Source organism: Rana temporaria, chromosome 11 (assembly GCF_905171775.1).
Source record: "Rana temporaria chromosome 11, aRanTem1.1, whole genome shotgun sequence".
Lineage (NCBI taxonomy): Eukaryota > Metazoa > Chordata > Amphibia > Anura > Ranidae > Rana > Rana temporaria.
This window is the reverse complement of record NC_053499.1, coordinates 60,888,695-60,908,315: the sequence shown is the minus strand read 5'-3', so window position 1 is coordinate 60,908,315 and position 19,621 is coordinate 60,888,695. Positions and strand designations below refer to the sequence as shown.

Genomic DNA, 19,621 nt, shown 5'->3' with positions numbered 1-19,621 from the left:
AAATAGGTAGAAGAATACGTATCGGCCTAAACTGAGGAAAAAAAATGTTTTTATATATGTTTTTGGGGGATATTTATTACAGCAAAAAGTAAAAAATATTGCATTTTTTTTCAAAATTGTCGCTCTATTTTTGTTTATAGCGCAAAAACTAAAAACCGCAGATGTGATCAAATACCACCAAAAGAAAGCTCTATTTGTGGGGGGGAAAAGGACACCAATTTTGTTTGGGAGCCACGTCGCACGACCGCGCAATTGTCTGTTAAAGCGACGCAGTCCCGAACTGTAAAAACACCTTGGGTCTTTAGGCTGCATATTGGTCCGGGGCTTAACTGGTTAAATGTAACCATATTGCTACACTTAGGCCGCGTACACACGATGAAAACCGATGAAAACGGACTGAAGGACCTTTTCATCGGTCCAAACCGATCGTGTGTGGGCCCCATCGTTCAGTTAACCTTTGGTCAAAAAATTTGTGCAGGGGTTGAAAGGATGGGGGTCAGCCTGTCAGTGCTTAGACCATACGCCGCACACTGCATCAAATTGGTCTGCATGGCTGTCGTCCCAGAAGGAAGCAGATGATGCAGAAAAAAAGCCTGTAAACAGTTTGCTGAAGACAAGCAGACTAAGGACATGGATTACTGAAACCATGTCCTGTGGTCTGATGAGACCAAGATAAACTTATTTGGATTAGATGGTGTCAAGCATGTATGGCAGCAACTGGGTGAGGAGTACAAAGACAAGTGTGTCTTGCCTAAAGTCAAGCATGGTGGTGGGAGTGTCATGGTTTGGGGCTGCATAAGTGCTGTCGGCATTGGGAAGCTACAGTTCATTGAGGGAACCATGAATGCCAACATGTACTGTGACATACTCAGGCAGAGCATGATCCCTTCCCTTTGGAGACTGGGCCGCAGGGAAGTATTCCAACATGATAACGACACCAAACACACCTCCAAGACAACCACTGCTTTGCTAAAGAAGCTAAGGGTAAAGGTGATGGACTGGCCAAGCATGTTTCCAGACCTAAATCCTATTGAGCATCTGTGGGGCATCCTCAAATGGAAGGTGGAGGAGCACAAGGTCTCTAACATCCACCAGCTCCTTGATGTCATCATGGAGGAGTGGAAGAGGACTCCAGTGGCAACCTGTGAAGTTCTGGTGAACTCAATGCCCAAGAGGGTTAAGGCAATGCTGAAAAATAATGGTGGCCACACAAAATATTGATACTTTGGGCCCAATTTGGACATTTTCACTTAAGGCTGTTCTCACTTTTGTTGCCAGCGGATTAGACATTAATGGCTGTGTGTTGAGTTATTTTGAGGGAACAGCAAATTTACACTGTTATACAAGCTGTAGGCCTTGTACTCACGACCGGATCTGTGCGCTGGAAACTGTCTGCCCGACAGTTTCCGGCGTACAAGGCTGATTTGTGTTTGGTTCCGCTGGCGTGTACACACCAGCGGACCAAATTACCGTCGTACCGGAACGCGTGCACGTAAACTACGTACGACGTCACTATAAAGGGGAAGACCAAACTTAATGGCGCCGCCCTCTGTTCCTCTTTTGCTAGTTACGGGTTTGCTCGTGTTAGTGAAGGTTTGGTTAGAGCTGATTCGCGCTTCTCGGTCTCCAGGCTTTGACAGCGTGTATTCACGGGTTCAGTGCGTGTGCTTGCGGTAACGTAGTTGTCATTCGGCTATAGGCTAGCAGGTTGTTTCTGCTTTAGCAGTTGCATCCTGTGCGCTCGTATCTGTTTGTCACGCGTTTGTCGCAGGTAGTGCTGGATTTGCGAGTGCTTTCTGTTTCAGTGTGTTCTTGACTGACCAGCCGGCCGGTTTGAAGCCATGATGGAGCAGCAGCGTCAATTTTCGCGAGTTGGTGCTGTTTATGGGATGGCTGCTGGATATGTTCATTTGTCCAGTACTTTGGCCAGAAACAGGGGGCGGAGGCGTTTCTGGACCAAGAATTGGTTGCGCCAGCGTGACCAGTTCTCACATATGCCTCTGCTTAGGGAACTCCAGGAGAATAATCCTAATGACTTTAGGAATTTTCTCCGCATGACGGACCCCGTATTCAACAGTCTGCTGGAACTTCTGTCCCCCTATATCACGAGGCAGGACACTGTGATGCGCCAAGCCATCACGGCCGAGCAGAGGCTTATTGCCACGTTGCGGTACCTGGCGACTGGGAGGAGCCTGCAGGACCTCAAGTTCTCGACAGGCATCTCTCCGCAGGCGCTTGGGGTCATCATACCGGACACGTGTGCTGCCATCATCAAAGTTATGCATGAGGAGTATATTAAGGTAAGTTTCCTGGCTGTAATAATGTGGCCAACTAACTTTATTTTTATTTTCCCAGATATGCTGTGTGTTTAACTAACGTTACCTTTTCTCCCTATGCATGTTGATATCAGCTTTTACATGTTTTTTTCTTGACCTACCTGCATATTTGTCCCTTACCCAATATTAACCTGTCCAGCATGCTATCCTAGGGACAAACCCACCTTGCCATTTTTTAAAACAGGACTTTTTGTTTTTTGTGTCCCCCCCCCCCCCTTCAAACTTTTATTGTCCCCATCAGAGGGCTGTGGAGTCTCTTAATGAAGTGGCCCTATATATTTCATTTCCCAAATTCTCCATGCACATTTTTCTAATGCAATTTTAATACTGTGAACTGTCACAAGGATGCTTGTAGGATGTTTTTGTTACAAAGTACTAAATCTCTTTTTTTGTTTGTCCCCACAGCTACCCTCCACACCACAGGAATGGCAGTCTGTGGCTTCCCAATTTGCCCAGCGGTGGGATTTTCCAAACTGCGGTGGAGCAATAGATGGGAAACACGTCCGCATTGTGCCCCCACCCCGCTCGGGGTCCTACTATTATAATTACAAGGGTTATCATAGTATTGTGTTGATGGCGGTGGTGTCGGCACAGTATGAGTTTCTATATGTGGACGTGGGGAAGAACGGCCGGATGTCTGATGGGGGAGTGTTCGCACGGACTGATTTCTATGATCGTCTCCAAGCTGGTGGTCTGGCATTGCCACCAGATGAAGATAATGTGGAAGGACTTCCGTTTGTGTTCCTAGCGGACGAGGCTTTCGGGCTTGGTCCTCACCTCATGCGGCCTTTTCCCCAGAGGACCCTCACCTCAGAGAGGAGTGTGTTTAATTTTCGGTTGGCCAGGGCTCGGAGGGTAGTCGAGAATGCCTTTGGGATACTCACCAACCGGTTCCGCCTGTTCAGGACATCGATACATCTGGCGGAATATAAATTGGACACCGTTGTATTTGCCTGCTGCATTTTGCACAACTTTTTACGCAGGCACTCCCAGACGTACCTACCCGACATCGGTTCTGAGGCAAGACTACCCTCAGATCCCCTTCCCGGGCTGGACACTGGTCGCGCTGGCTTGGCCCCCCAATCAGCTCGTGAGGTACGCGACAAATATGTTGAGTACTTCATGGGTCGGGGGGCCATTGCTATGCCAGATCATATTTCTTTCTAATTCGGCCCCCAAAGAAAGGAATATTCTCAAAAATAATAAATAATTAGACCATTGGACTTTATACAGTTGTTTGTCATTAATGCTTTTTCTCTTTTTCTCTGTCTTCCTGGTTCTCTAACTAACTTCTTCAATTGTAATGCATAATTGATTTCTCCACTTTTAGTAACTAACCACATTTTGCACAGTATTCACTCATCTACAAACAGGGTATTGAGTCTAGAAATAAGAAGCAACTCCATTTGTAAATTTTGAGGTCAAGTATTTTAATTTTTGCTTGTTCATGACCCCAAAAATTATTTTATATTTTTTTCATTACTCCCTGCTTTTGTACTTAGGAGTCTACAAAATTTTTTTATTATTTTTTTTTTTCAGGTAATTCAACCAAAAATATTATGCAGATTATACATTTATTAACAAGTTCACATTTTTTTTTATCAAATATAGTTAGATTTATTGTTTACATATATATATATATATATAGACTATTTTTGGTGGGGTGTTTACCGCCTTAATTTTTTTTTTTGGGCATATTTTTTATGCACAAAAAACAATAATTTTTTAACCATTTTTTTTGTTTTTGGTGTGTTTTTCAAAAAGTAAATTTTTAGGTGAGATTTTGGAGTCAAATCTCTACTTCACTAAATTCAGTGATTAGAGAGATTTATAATTCTATATATATATATTTTAAATTTTTTGGCGTTGTTTATTCTTTATGGTCTAAACTTTATAGTATCCCAAAATGTTCAACATGGTCAAAAAGAAACAAAATCCAATTCCAAAAATATAAAAACTCACAACAGCAGTCAGTCATGGTGTGCTTTCACACTGGAACACGCCAAAATTGGAAGATACACACATTGAGTGCAAACTCGCCAAATGTCATTGGTTCAACAGACAAATGGCCACATGTGCTATCTGACATCATGGGTGATCAATGTCTGTGTTCTGTGGGAGCAACCCCTTCCTCTCAACTACTTGAGGATGGAGGAGGGGGTTGGACCCACAAAGCACAGACATTAGATATTCTGTGATGGCAGATAGCACATGTTGGCACACTGTGTGTGTATCTTCAAATTTTGGCGTATTCATTATTAAAACTGTAAAAATGTTTGTGGGGGCGGGGGATGGGCGGGGGGTGTTTCAGTCTTTGACACGGCCCATCATGTCAATAATGTTTTTAAAATTAGATTCGATGACCATCATTCTTTGCCGCATATTGTCCATTTCCGTGCAGCATTCCAAAAGGACATTTGTTAAATTCTCTTCCATGACAACCATCCTTTCACGCATATTGTGCATTTCAGTGCTGCACTCCATTACCTGCTGAATAATTATAGCAGCACTTGCACGTGAAAATATTGGCACACCATCCTCCTCCCCTAAAAAAAAAAAAAAAATGGCATTTACAACATTATTTTTCGATGAGGCCTATCTACATATGTTTTTTTGAATCAAGCTAGGGTGACACTGACCTGATGGGCTTCTCCTTTCCACCTCTTCGACATCTTCTATCACTCCTCCTTCTTCCACCACCTCCCCATCATCTTCTATCACTCCTCCTTCTTCCACCACTTCCCCATCATCTTGGACTCCTCCTTCATCCATCAATCCACCTTCTTTCAATTCGCCAAATTGTTCTTCCGCCACTTGCCCTTCATCTGCTATAACTTCTAAGTCCAAAATTACTTCTTCCTCCTCTCTTCCTTCCTCCTTTCTTCCTTCCTCCTCTCCTTCCACATCCTCTTCTCCTTCCACATCCTCTTCTCCTTCCACATCCTCTTCTCCTTCCACATCCTCTTCTCCCTCCACATCCTCTTCTCCTTCCACATCCTCCTCCTCCTCCACATGTTGAGATGGCAGATTTTGGCCTTGTCTGGCCCTCTCTGCCTCCTCCAAATGCTGGCGACTTCTTTCCCCTGAAATAAACCAAAAAAAATGTAGACTCATCAGCACACAGATATTGGAGAGCATAAATCGCACACATTGCTTAGAAGATGCTTTCATTTAGTTACTTTTATCTTTCACCAAACCTACATTTTGCAATTACTTCTATATGGCAAGCTCTGATCCTGCCCCTTTTTAGCAAAGTGACACACATGGATGTCCCCCCTAAACTGTATTTCTGGGAGACCCTACCAAAACCCATTTTTGATTTGGGGAGACACAGGTGCTCTGCATTGCAGATGTGAAAACATCTGCTTTATTACCACTGTTTTTAGAATGAATCCTGTTTGCCTTTCCCATTCTCATAATTTTATTTTCTAGAACTAGCTTTTACACAATGTTTACAAACAAAGTTTTTGGCCAGTGAGCCATGTCCAGGTGTGTTGTTCCTGGAATAACCGAGCCTTTCTGAGAAACTATGTGATGTTACGTTGTTTACTAAGAACACTATTTGTAAATATGTTGGTATTTAGGTCATAAAAAATAAATGACAACATGTCTTTAAAATTACAAGCAGGCCAAGGAGGCAGATGGTGAAATATACATGGCAACACATTATTGCAGACAATCACCCCCCCCCCCCCCAACCCCAATATATATTTACTTACTTTTACGCAGAATTTTAAGTATTTTCTTCATCTGATGTGGCTCCCTCAATTTTAAGTCTGACCATCGTTTCCTCAGCTGTTCCTTGGACCTGGTGATCCCAAACAGCCTCTGCATTCTCCTCGCCACCTTGTCCATAATATGTGCCTTTCGGCGGTTAGGGGTCTTGTATGGCCCTAATTCACCATCATAGTCCTTCTTTCGCATGATGTAAACTAACTCCACCATTTCCTGGAACCGCATATTAGTGGCTTTATATCTTCTTTGCCTTGATCGGGACGTCCCTGCCTCTGTCCCTTCACTTGTGGCATGAGAGCATCGTGCCCGCTCGTGTGACATCGCCATCTTTCCTTTCCCACAGAGATTATGGGCGTGGAAAAGATGAATTCTTACGCCATGGGCGGAGAAGAGGGCGGCGTTTAATACATACGCGGAGTGTAGAGAATGCAAACAACGTGTTTACGTCGGTTACGCGGAGAATCTTCGAGCGCATACAGAACATACACAGTTAACGCCATATTTCCTAAACTCATTGATTAGGGGCCTCGCAAAGGTGACGAGGGCGGGGTTTAATAAATACGCGGAGTGTTTAAAAGGTGCACGCCGTGATTACGCATCTTACGCGGTAATTAGGCGAGCATGAGAAACGAGGAGCGAGAGACAGGAAGGTAAGGAAATTAAAAATGTGATCAGCAGAGGCCTTGAAAATGTAGACACATGGGATGGGGGTTTGGGCTGTTGGTTGCACCCTTTTTAAGCTATTCTGTCTATGGGGTACCACAATGTTATTTTGGTATCCAAATGCTTTTGGACACCTCACAAAATAGAGATGTGAACAATGCTGTACCTCATTGACAAGTTTTTGAATGGTGTATTCAGATCAGGCAAAGTATTGTTCAAGTGTTGGTTGTACAGAGGTCATTAGGAAGTGTCTTTTATGTCATCCATTGTCAGGGGCATGAGATTTACACATGAAAGAGTGCCTAGATGAATACTGTCATTTGTAAGCATTGTTTAGTTTTCTATATTAAAAATATTTACTGCAATGTTAACAATGGCTCTGCATCTAGCAAATCAATGTTTGGTACAAGCAATGCGGCCGAGCTGCCAATCATTGTTTAAACAAGAGAGACTGTGTTTGTAATTAGATATAGGTAATAAATTTGAAGACACATATTAGATCAAGGTCAACGCTGATCCTTTTGAATATTTATTTTTCTGTGGTTTATGTTTTTGGAATCTAGACTCAAAAAGAAATATAATTTTTCAAAAAATTCAATGGACCTCCTACAAACCAAGGAAGCTATAGAGGCCTTACTCCAAAAATATCAGGAGACGCCCATCCTGTGGAATTCCAAACACGCATTATATTGCAATAAAGAGGTACGAGCGGCAGCACTAGAAGAGCTAGCAAACTATATGCAAACTTGGGTGCCAGGATGCACTGCCAACATGGTGAAGGATAAACTTGCCAACCTCAGAAGCACATACAGGAGAGCATACAAAGCTAATAAAAGCAAAAAATCAGGAGCAGCAGCAAGACAAGCAAAGGAACCCAAACTGTGGTATTATAAACAGATGGCTTTTTTGCGGGACGAAATGGAAGGCAGGAAAACGATGTCGAGTCTTTCTTCCAACCTTTCCTCCATGCTACCTTCCAGCGGACCTTCCCCAGATGACCACAGCCCTGCAGAGTCGGAGGAAGAGGGCCTGGCTGACAGAGATGCAGATCTGCCACCCTTCGATGAGGAGGTATAGTAGTTTCCTCTATATTTCTTGCGTAAATAATTCTTGGTGGATTAATGATTAGATATTGTAAAAAAAAAGCCAAGCTGGGAAAAAGCAAAAAAAAAGGTGTTCAGACAAATAGGTGTCAGAGATGACAACTGCAGGGGTCAGAAGTAGAGTGTATTCAAGTAATAATGAACAGAAAATACTAAACGAAAAACATGAAAATGAGTGTGGTTTTATTTAGCGAAATTGTAAAAAATGTCCTTTTTTTTCCACACAGGAAGAAGAGATCAGCCAGGAGGTGGCAGATCCTCAGGTGTCTGTCAGCCAGGAGGAGGCCGGGGTCAGTGGCAGCCAGGAGGAGGCCGGGGTCAGTGGCAGCCAGGAGGAGGCCGGGGTCAGTGGCAGCCAGGAGGAGGCTGGGCCCAGTGGCCTGCAGCAGGTCCCCCCGGCCAGGAGAACCACCACCAGCCAGTCTTCTCCCCCCCAGGTGAGGCCATCAGGCCGAAGGAGGCAGTTGAGGCCTGTGGAGGAGGCAAGCCTCCGCATGATACAGGAGGCAAGCGCCATCATGAGGGCCCCCCTCAACCCCACAGAGGCCTTCAGTGCCTCATTGGCCCATGATTTAAATGAAGGGGAGGAGGACCAGAGAAGACTGGCAAAGGCCCTGATGAACCAGGTCCTTTGGTGGATGCAGAGGGGCCTGCTGACCCCAGAGACTGGGCTATGTGACCCGGCCCGGCTTGCGGAACACCATCCTCCTGCTGCCACATCGACCCCACCTGCAAGACCCCGTGTTAGATCCGCTGGAAGGCTGCCTGGAGGGAAGGCTGGAAAGAGGAGGAAACGTTGATTTTCTGCCTTCCATTTCCTTCCACATAAAGGACATCTTGTTTGTACTACCACAGTTTGGGTTCCTTTGTTTGTGTGCTGCTGCTTCATATTTTTGTGTTTGGCTCCTGAGGCTTGGAAGTTTATCCTTCACCATGTTGGAAATGCAAGTTTGCATATAGTTTGCTATCTATTCTAGTGCTGCCGTTCTTTTTATTTTTTGTGATGACATTTGCCTGAATAAAAGGCTTTTTGCTTTCATTTGAAAACATGTCTATTGTTTGTTATACTGTGGGGATTATTAGGCAGCAAACCTTTAATAAATATACAATGGGTAATTTACAAAGGACACACTCCTTGGGGGGGGGGACATTTGGTGTGCCAACATGGTTTAATATTCTCTAATGAAACACAAAAAAAAAAAAAAAAAAATTAAAAAATAAAAAAAACATGTAAAAAAAAACTATTTTAAATGGTGACATAACTAGAAACAACAAAAAAAAAAAGAAAATATGCACATTCCTTTACAAAAATGACTACTATAAATTATGGAGGACCACCAACCAAAACACACGTCTGGCATAGAAAACATTATTAAAGGATTACATCACAAGCAAGAAATGTGACATTTCAGTATGGGACAACTCTATTGAAATTGCATCAGCAAGAGAACGGGGTTATTCTAGCAAGAGAAGAATTAATAAAACGAGGCAAGAAAATGTGGTTTAGTGCGCCTTTTTAAGACATTGTTCTCTTGCTAGAATAAAAGGTTTGTAATGACGAATGTGCCATATCCCAAACAAACGCGAGTTTTACCTGAACGAGCGCTCCCGTCTCCTCATTTGGACTGAGCATGCGCGGGGTTTTTGTACGCTGCTTTTGTGTACAGACGACCGAACATGTCTGACGGACACGATTCCAGCAGACTGTTTTAAAGCAAGACCAGGAAGCAGTTGTTCGTTGGAAAACGGTCTGGCCGACGATTGTTTGCTGGAATCCTGTACGTTGCTGCCTACACACGAACGAACATGTCCGCTGAAACTGGTCCGCGGACCAGTTTCAGCAGACATGTTTGGTCGTGAGTACGGGGCCGTACACTCACTACTTTACATTGTAGCAAAGTGTAATTTCTTCAGTGTTGTCACATGAAAAGATATAATAAAATATTTTAAAAAATGTGAGGGGGTTTAGTCACTTTTGTGAGGTACTGACTGTATGTGTTGGAATACATTTAGGATGAATGGCAATGCACCACAGCACACATACACAATGGGGTAGAGTCAAAGAGCAATTGCGCCTGCGTAACCATAGTTACGCAGCGCAATTGCTTACTTGCCTCGGCGTATCGAATGCTCCTGATTCAGGAACCTCGATACGCCGACTGCAGTCTAAGAAATGACTGGCATAAGGCTCCTTATGCCGTAATATCTTAGGCTGCATTCTTACGCAGGCCGCTCGGTGGCGTTCCCGTTGTGGTCAGCGTATAGTATGCAAATTGCATACTAACGCCGATTCACAACCCTACGCGAGCCCTGCGTACGCAGTTTACGTCGTTTGCGTACGTCGGTTTTTGCATAAGGCTGCCCCTGCTATTAGCAGGGGCAGCCAATGCTACGTATACCCGTCATTCCCGCGTCGCGAAATTTGAAATTTACGTTGTTTGCGTAAGTGAATCGTGAATGGCACTGGACGCCATTCACGTTCACTTTGAAGCAAATGATGTCCTTGCGACGTCATTTACCACAATGCACGTCGGGAAAGTTTCCCGACGGAGCATGCGCACTACGCTCGGCGCGGGAATGCGCCTAATTTAAATGATCCATGGGATCATTTAAATTGCGTGCGCTTACGCCGGGCATTTTGCTGGAGCGCCCACGCAATTTAAGGAGCTGCTGCTCCATGAATCAAGGGTAGCGCAGATAATTTGCGGGGGCGCAGGGCACCATTTTTGCCCTGCGCCCCCTGTAAAAACTGCGCAAATCTACCTGAATCGACCCCAATATGTTTAGTGCTCACATGTTAACGCATGATTATGCTCATTAATGTATGCAAGATGCACACAGTATGTGCAGTGGCTCTCAATGTAACAAGGAAATGTAGAATATTTATTGTATAACAAACTATAGACTACTGTGCACATTTGGGCAAAAAAGTCCCAACCATAAACAGAAGAAGAAAATAATTATGGTTGTGTGGTATAAGATCTCATGACTTTATTTTCATATTTACAGTGCATCCGTAAAATATTCACAGTCCTTCACCTTTTCCACATTATTTTATGTTACAGCCTTATTCCAAAATGGAATAAATTTGTTATTTTCCTAAAAATTCTACAAACAGTACCCCATAATGTCAACATGAAAGAAGTTTGTTTGAAATCCTTGCTAATTTATTAAAAATAAAAAATCACATGTACATAAGTATTCACAAGCTTTGTCATGACACTCAAAAAACTGAGCTCAGATGCATCCCGATTCCACTGATCTTTCTTGAGGTGTTTCTACAACTTGATTGGAGTCCACCTATGGTAAATTCATTTGATTGGACATGATTTGGAAAGGCACACACCTGTCTATATAAGGTACCACAGTTACCAGTGCATGTCAGAGCACAAACCAAGCCATGAAGTCCATAGAATTGTCTGTAGAACTCACAGATAGGATTGTATCGAGGCACAGATCTGAGGAAGGGTGCAGAAAAATGTCTGCAGCATTAAAGATCCCAATGAGCTCAGTGGCCTCCATCATCATCTGTAAATGGAAGAAGTTTGGAACCACCAGGACTCTAACTAGAGCGGGCCGCCTGGCCAAACTGAGCAATCGCAGAGAAGGGCTTTACAAAACAAAAGAACAAATTCTTCTGGACAGCACACCGAATTAAAAATGCCTTTATTGTAAAAATCCAAAAATAGAAAACAGCACTACATGTCCCAGCACACCGGTAAAGCTGACACGTTTCACACTGTGTTAGTGTTTAATCACTATGATTAAACACTAACACTAGGCATGTGCAAATACATTTTCCGTCAATTTTCGTTATTTTAGTTGATTCGTTAACATACGAATGAACGAACGATTTAGCGCAATTAATAACGAATAACGATATTTTCAAAATAACGAATATGAAAAACAACAAAGATACGAAAGATGAAAGAAACGAAAACATAGAAACAACGAAAATACCGAACCCAAAAAAAATAATAATTACGAAAAACAAAATGAACGAAAATGCAAACTTACTAATATTCGAAGACCGAAAAGAAAACAACCGAAATGCCGAACAAAGAATAAAAAATAAAAATAAAAACTAACGAAAAATAAATTACGAATCTTCGGAAAACGGAAATGAAAACAACGAAAATACTAAATAATGTAAATTAGCTTTCGTTAGTACTGAAATATTTCTGGACATTGACCAATAGCCACTGAGCGCTGTCCCTTTCCTCTGAAGAGGTTTGTTCCTTCCCCCTATGAGCTTCTTTCTCATTACCTCCTGGCTCATTGTGTCTTTTTCTGTGTTAGACTGCAGTGCATCTAATTTCTAGATTTGTATTTGTAATATCTGACATATTTTAGTTTTCTTCTATGTCAGACTTCATTCTAGACAGGGTGTGTGTGCTAACTAAGACAGTCAAGTCAATCACAGTAAAGTAGGAATTACAAAATTACGACGAGTAGTGTGTCGAATAAACGTAAAATGTATTCTAACAGAATTACGAATGCAATAAAATCTACAAAAGTAAGTTTTTACAAACAAAGGAAATTGCGAATGATCATAAAGCAACGAAAATATACTTCTTACGAAAATACGAATGCGGCATGATGGAAAATATAATGTAAATACGAATAGCAAAACAACGAAAATTAAACCAACGTAAAAACGAAGGAACGAATAAAATCATTTTAAAAATACGAACGCGGCAGAATACAAAATATAACGAAAATACTAATCTCGATTCAACGAAAAATAAACTAACAGAAAAAAACGGAAACGGAAAAAAGAGTGTTACGAAAATACTAAAGAGTACGAATACGATAACTAACGTCTTACGAAATTACAACTCGTTACGAATCACGATAAACGAACAGAAACGAAACAGAAATAAACTAAAATTTTTGCTGTGCACATGTCTAAGTCTAACACAGTGTGAAACATGTCATGTTTACCGGTGTGCTGGGACATGTAGTGCTGTTTTCTATTTTTGGATTTTTACAATAAAGGCAATTTTTATTCGGTGTACGGCTATCTAGAAGAATTTGTTCTTTTGTTTTGCAATTACATATGCATTGCCTGCACCCATGGTTCTGGGAGCAGCAATCACCTTAAGGATTTCCACACCTGAGCGGCCCTTTTCTCTTTTGCTCAGAGAAGGGCCTTAGTCAGGGAGGTGAGCAGGAACCCAAAGGTCACTCTGACAGAGCTCCAGTGTTTCTCTGTGGAGAACCTTCCAAAAGAACAACCATATCTGCAGCACTCCACCAATCAGGTCTGTAGGGTAGAGTGGCCAGACTGAAGCCACTCCTCAGTAAAAGGCACATGAAAGCCCGCCTAGAGTTTGCCAAAAGGCACCTGAAGGACTCTCAGATCATGAGAAACACAATTCTCTGGTCTGATGAAATAAAGATTAAACTCTTTGGCCTGAATGGCAAGCGTTGTGTCTGGAGAAAACCAGGCACAGCTTATGACCTGGTCTATACAATTGCTACAGTGAAGCATGGTGGTGGCAGCATCCTGCTGTGGGGATGTTTTTCGGCAGCAGGAACTGGAAGACTAATTAGGATCGAGGGACAGATGAATGTGAGGAGACATCCTTGATGAAAACGGGCTCCAAAGCACTCTGGACCTCAGACTGCGACAAAGGTTCATCTTCCAAAAGGTTCATTTTCTGACCCCAGCACACAGCCAAGATAAAGCAGTGACTATGGGACAACTCTGTGAATGTCCTTGAGTGGCCCAGCCAGAGCCCAAACTTGAACCCGATTGAACATCTCAGGAGAGATCTGAAAATGGCTGTTCACTGACGCTCCCCATCCAACCTGATAGAGCTTGAGAGGTCCTGCAAAGAAGATTGGGAGAAACTGCCCAAAAATAGGTGTGTCAATCTTGCAGCATCATACTCAAAAAAAAAAGAGGCTGTAATTGGTGGAAAAAGGTGCTCTAACAAAGTATTGAGCAAAGGCTGTGAATACTTATGTACATGGTATTTTTATTTCTTTTTTAAATAAATTTGCAAAGCTTTTAAACAAACTTAGTTCACATAGTCATTATGAGTAGGGCTGTTACTGATCAAAATGTTTCTGTTCGATTAATCGTTTTTTTTTTTAATCGATTAATCGACTAATTTCGATTAATTATAACGCACATACAGATCTACTACTTTTAGCTGATCTCCTTGCAGGCTGATTCCCAGTGCAGCTACCAACCACTGAAAAAATGGATAGCAGGATACAAAAAACACACAAAGGCAGCGCTAGATGAGAATAGCATTAAAACTTTTATAGTCTTCAAGTAGGTAACAAAATAAATATTGCACTGGAAATAAAATCGATGTAGCTACATAGACTGTAAAAATGGTGCGAGTAATACCAAACGGTACCAAAAGCAGTCATAAAAACATGTAGCTAAGTATGATACTGGTATAAAAATGTGTACAACGATACCACTGCTGAATCAAGATGAGGAGAGGTTAACATCAGTCCGTCGGCATGTAGATGTCCCATGAAGGGAACTATCACAACTCCCAGTGGATGGTTGTAGAATCCCAGGTTGATAGAGGGAAGTGTAACAGCCCTTGCGTGTGGCAGATAGTAAGGTCCCGCCAGCATGCAGATATGAAGGCACAGCAAAGGAGCCCTTTAGATGGACACGACAAGCCCCGCCGGTGTCCGTGACACTACTGGATCTCAGACGGAACTCCCTGAAGGCCCAGAAGCCGGCGGAGAGGTGAGTACCAATCAAAAGAATTTTAATCGATCAAAAAAATTTAAGATTAATCGATTAATTAAAAGTTAATTTGCACAGCCCTAATTATGGGATATTGTTTGTAGGATTTTGAGGAAACTAATAAATTGAATCCATTTTGTAATAAGGCTGTAACATCACAAAATGTGGAAAAAGTGAAGCGCTGTGAATACTTTCCGGATGCGCTGTAATTATAATAAAATTGATTAGGCTGATAAGCACTGAGTTGCTTCATTTTCTATATTTATAGTTAAAGTGTTAATTATAATACAACCTTGTGCTGTTAATTACTGACATACCCTAGTTAAACAAGTTCTTAATTAGATTCAGTCCGTTCTTTATCTGCACCTAATCAGCCACTGAAAATGTACAGTTCCTGTAGGTCATTTATTAAAGGGATACATGGGATTGAGGAAATTCTTAATTATATACTGCACTTTTCTATTCTAGTATTAGTCCAAACAAACAGATGTTTGTCCTGTGCATCCAGACTGTTTCATCATCAAACTGGTTTTCCACCTTAAAGTGACCCTATGAGAATAGTCATATGAAACTGCCATTTTGTTTACAATTGTTGGTAAAGGTAAAGGCTTCAGGGCTGCCATTCCCCCCCCTGATTCACTATTCACGCCTATTTACGTCGACAGAATGGCACGGGCAGGCAGTTGGTGTACAGGTACGTCTATTTGAATCTGCCGCCCAACGTGCCTCTCGATGTTCCCGGGAGTCCCACGATTGTGGTCGGCAAGAGCTGAACGGGGGAATGCCTTTGTAAACAAGGCATTCCCCTATTCTGCCTAGTCACACTGTCACTGATGATCGTTCCCGTGATCGAGAACGCTCATCAGTGACGTGTCACGTGTAGCGACGCCCCCTTACAGTAAGAATCACTCCCCAGGGAACAATTAACCCCTGCAGCGCTACCTAGTGGTTAACCCATTCACCGCCAGTTTAATTTTTACAGTAATCATTGCATTTGTATAGCACTGATCGCTGTAAAAATGACAATGGTCCCAAAATGGTGTCAAAAGTGTCCGATGTGTCCGCCATAATGTCACATTATCGCTGATCGCCGCCATAACTAGTAAAAAAAAATTATTAATAAAAATGCCATATAACAGTCCCCTACTTTGTAGAAGCTATAACTTTTGCGCAAACCAATCAATAAACGCTTATTGTGTGCTTTTTTACCAAAAATATGTAGAAGAATACGTATCGGCCTAAACTGTGGGAAAAAAATGTATATATATATATTTTTGGGGGATATTTATTATAGCAAAAAGTAAAAAATATAGATTTTTTTTCCAAATTGTCGCTCTATTTTTGTTTATAGCGCAAAAAATAAAAACCGCAGAGGTGATCAAATACCACCAAAAGAAAGCTCTATTTGTGGAAAAAAAGGGACATCAATTTTGTTTGGGAGCCACGCCACACAGCTGCGCAATTGTCAGTTAAAGTGACGCAGTGCTCGCAAAAAGGGGCCTGGTCCTTTAGCTGCATAATGGTCCGGGGCTTAAGTGGTTAAATAAACAAGTTGAAATTAGAGCTGATTGGCTACCATGCATAGCTGCACCAGATTCTGAGCGCCTCCAGTCTTAGTAAATCATGCAAGCCAAACCCATCTTTCTACCACGAAAATTGCCTAGTCGATCTACTACCAACAGTTTAAGGCTTTGATAGAAAGCTGGTTGAAATGTCTAAAATTGTCAGCATGGCAGCCTATGCGAAGACAGAGAACCTCCCCAACTAGCAGAAACTAAACAAGGTGTTGAGGCCAGAAAGCGAGTTTTAGACACACTTCAGCTCAAAAACACCTGGTATTTGTCTTTTTTCTTCTGCCCCTCCATGTTAGCCTTTGTATCCAAGCACACAGGTGTTTACAGGAGTTTGGAGGCAGAAAAATAACTACTTGTGTGTTCAAAAGCGTTTCGGCTTCACTCCCCGGTTCCCTACTGCGCATGCGCGAGTCGTGCGGCACTATGTGAATGGATGGATGTCTCCTGGGACACACACAAGGTCCCAGAAGACACCGCTCCCCATTTCCCAGGAGGCAGCACGAGGAGGAGAAGAAAGAAGACCACAGCGGACGAGGAAGTGGCAGATTAGGACGATCTGCCTAGTAACAACCACTTCTGGTAAGTATAAAAATGGGAAAAAAGTGTGGACCTCCGCATTAAGCTATTTTTTTTTTTCATTTTAATGGCAAGAATAAATGGATATTCTGGCCAATGAAATGAATAAACGTCAACGCGCTTGTCGTGCCTAAATGCATTTGCAAAAACGCGGTTTAGACACTGTTTTTTTTAAGCTATTTTTCTCCTACCAGGAGAAAAGTGTTTACAAGATCCACTAGGCTAAGGGAGGAATAAAGACAAATAAAGTGTATGTCTAGCCAAAACTTTTTTTATTATTATTTTGATAGAGGTGGGGAACGGTTAGAACCCCTTTTAAGTTTTACTGCTATCTGTGGCAGTGTTTAAGAGATTTTCTTTCATTTACTGTCAAAGTGACAGTTGTTAAACTAGATAGGAAATCTGATAAAATCTGCAAAAGGGATACAGAAGTAAAGAGTTGACATGGGTTCTAGCCCCTTCCCACTCTACTAAAAAGCATTTTTATTTTTGTCTGAAAAGCTGTTAGAGATTTTCTTTTACTTCTTGTCTGAGGAAACCTCAAAGAGTCTGTGTCAACTCCGAGCACCATTCCTTGGTTCCACTCCCTACCCACCTCCAAGCACCATTCCTTGGTTCCACACCCTACACACCTCCAAGCACCATTCCTTGGTTCCACTCCCTACCCACCTCCGAGCACCATTCCTTGGTTCCACCCCTACCCACTTCTGAGCACCATTCGTTGGTTCAACCTCCTACCCACCTCCGAGCACCATTTCTTGGTTTCACTTTCTACCCACCTCTAAGAACCATTCCTTGGTTCCACTCCCTACCCACCTCTGAGCACCATTCCTTGGTTCCACTCCCTACCCACCTCCGAGCACCATTCCTTGGTTCCACTCCCTACCCACCTCCAAGCACCATTCCTTGGTTCCACACCCTACCCACCTCCAAGCACCATTCCTTGGTTCCACTCCCTACCCACCTCCGAGCACCATTCCTTGGTTCCACCCCTACCCACTTCTGAGCACCATTCGTTGGTTCAACCTCCTACCCACCTCTGAGCACCATTTCTTGGTTCCACTCCCTACCCACCTCTAAGAACCATTCCTTGGTTCCACTCCCTACCCACCTCTGGGCACCATTCCTTGGTTCCACTCCCTACCCACCTCCGAGCACCATTCCTTGGTTCTACTCCCTACCCACCTTCAAGAACCATTCCTTGGTTCCACTCCCTACCCACCTCCAAGAACCATTCCTTGGTTCCACTCCCTACCCACCTCCGAGCACCGTTTCTTGGTTCCACCCCCTACCCACCTCCAAGCACCATTCCTTGGTTCCACTCCCTACCCACCTCTCAGTAATGGATACAAAACCAAGTATCAATTTGTGGTGCTAAGTAATTTGTATATGATAGGAAGCAAAATAGATCCCCTGTAAGAATAGACTCTGAACAGCTAACAACAATAGACCCCTCCCTCAACAGTTCATGTCTCCCAGCAACGATTGTCTCCCAGTAGCATAAGAGCCCGCCTCCCCCAGCAACAATAGATCCCCTACCAGCAACAACTGACCTCCCCAGCAACAATGGACCCCCCCTGTAAAAATAGATCCCCTCCAGCAACAATAGACCCTCCAGTACACCCCAGCACCCCTTGCCATTACATACATTCAGAGCTGGAGGTGCCGGAACTGCGTTCCCCCGCGTTCCTGCTGAAAAAAGCCCTGGCGATACCCCAAATGCAGATTACAAACACAGTGCATATGCAGCCACCAAATCACATGGTACTGCAGGACCATGCAACTTGGCATGGCACAGATTTTAAAAGTAGCACATGCACTACTTTTTCCACATTCTAGTGCAATTTCAGCCCATTCAAATGAATGGGCTACAAATCACACCACACAGCAGCATGCAAAAATCACACAGGAAAAAAGTTTTGGCTTGACATGGTACTGAAGAAAATTAAGACATTACCCTAATTTAAACTTGCCAACATATTATTATTCATGACCTTTGCAATAGTATATGGCAGTTGAATAGGGATAGGCAAAACAAAGAGAAAATAATACATTTACAGCATGTAGGGGTGGTTATATGTAAATATCGGGTGGGAAGGGGCCAATGTATACACTGCTTTCTCTCCAATATCCTCCATTGTTAATATTACTGCAGACAACAGATGCCAGACAGTGAACTCCTTTCATTTGTTTATAGGTCAAATACATTATAGCATTATGGATAATACTTTTGCATTACCCAGGTGCACAAGCCTTTATAATAAGGGTTAACAACTCGGTTCCTTGCTTTCTTAGCAGGTAGAATTACATAAAAATTCAAAATATCATTATTTTCAGTATCTTTTCATAGATAGCAATAAATAAATGCAAAGATGCAGACAAAGCACTTCTACACATCTCTGCCATAATATATACATATATTTCAGACTGGTGTTTAAGGGACTAACTAAGAAATTACTACATTTTAGAATTTAGAAGTAGGAGGTTGGCACATCTCACTGTTGCACACTGTAATATCAGTATTCATTAACTGCATTCCCCCTGTCCAGCATCCTTCTGCTATTAAAGCGTAAAGGGGCTTATTTAGTAACACTGTAAAAAACATATCAAAGTAACTCTAGTAATCAGTAAGAAATCAGTTTCATTTTTTCTAATGAAAATATTGGGAACATTTTCAAATCAATTCGATTTTGATGTATTTTCAAGAGAATAATAAAACACCGATTAGTCACTTTGGCAAACTTTTCACTTTTTTACAGTTTTTTTTTTTTTTTAAAGATAACCATGAGATTGAAATCGTATTAGACTGATTGTAATTGTCAGTCATATACCATGTGGTACAGCCACTACTGCGCCATTGGTCCATCCTTTGATGGACCGCCTCACTGTTAGGAAGTGGAGAACAGGAAGTGG

The 19,621-nt window shown here is 42.4% G+C and overlaps 1 protein-coding gene across 2 annotated transcripts in view; it reads left to right on the top strand.

Moving 5' to 3' along the window:
- CHRM1 (cholinergic receptor muscarinic 1) overlaps positions 1-19,621 on the top strand; it is a 372,875-nt gene that overhangs the window by 222,119 nt on the left and 131,135 nt on the right. The window lies entirely within an intron of this gene.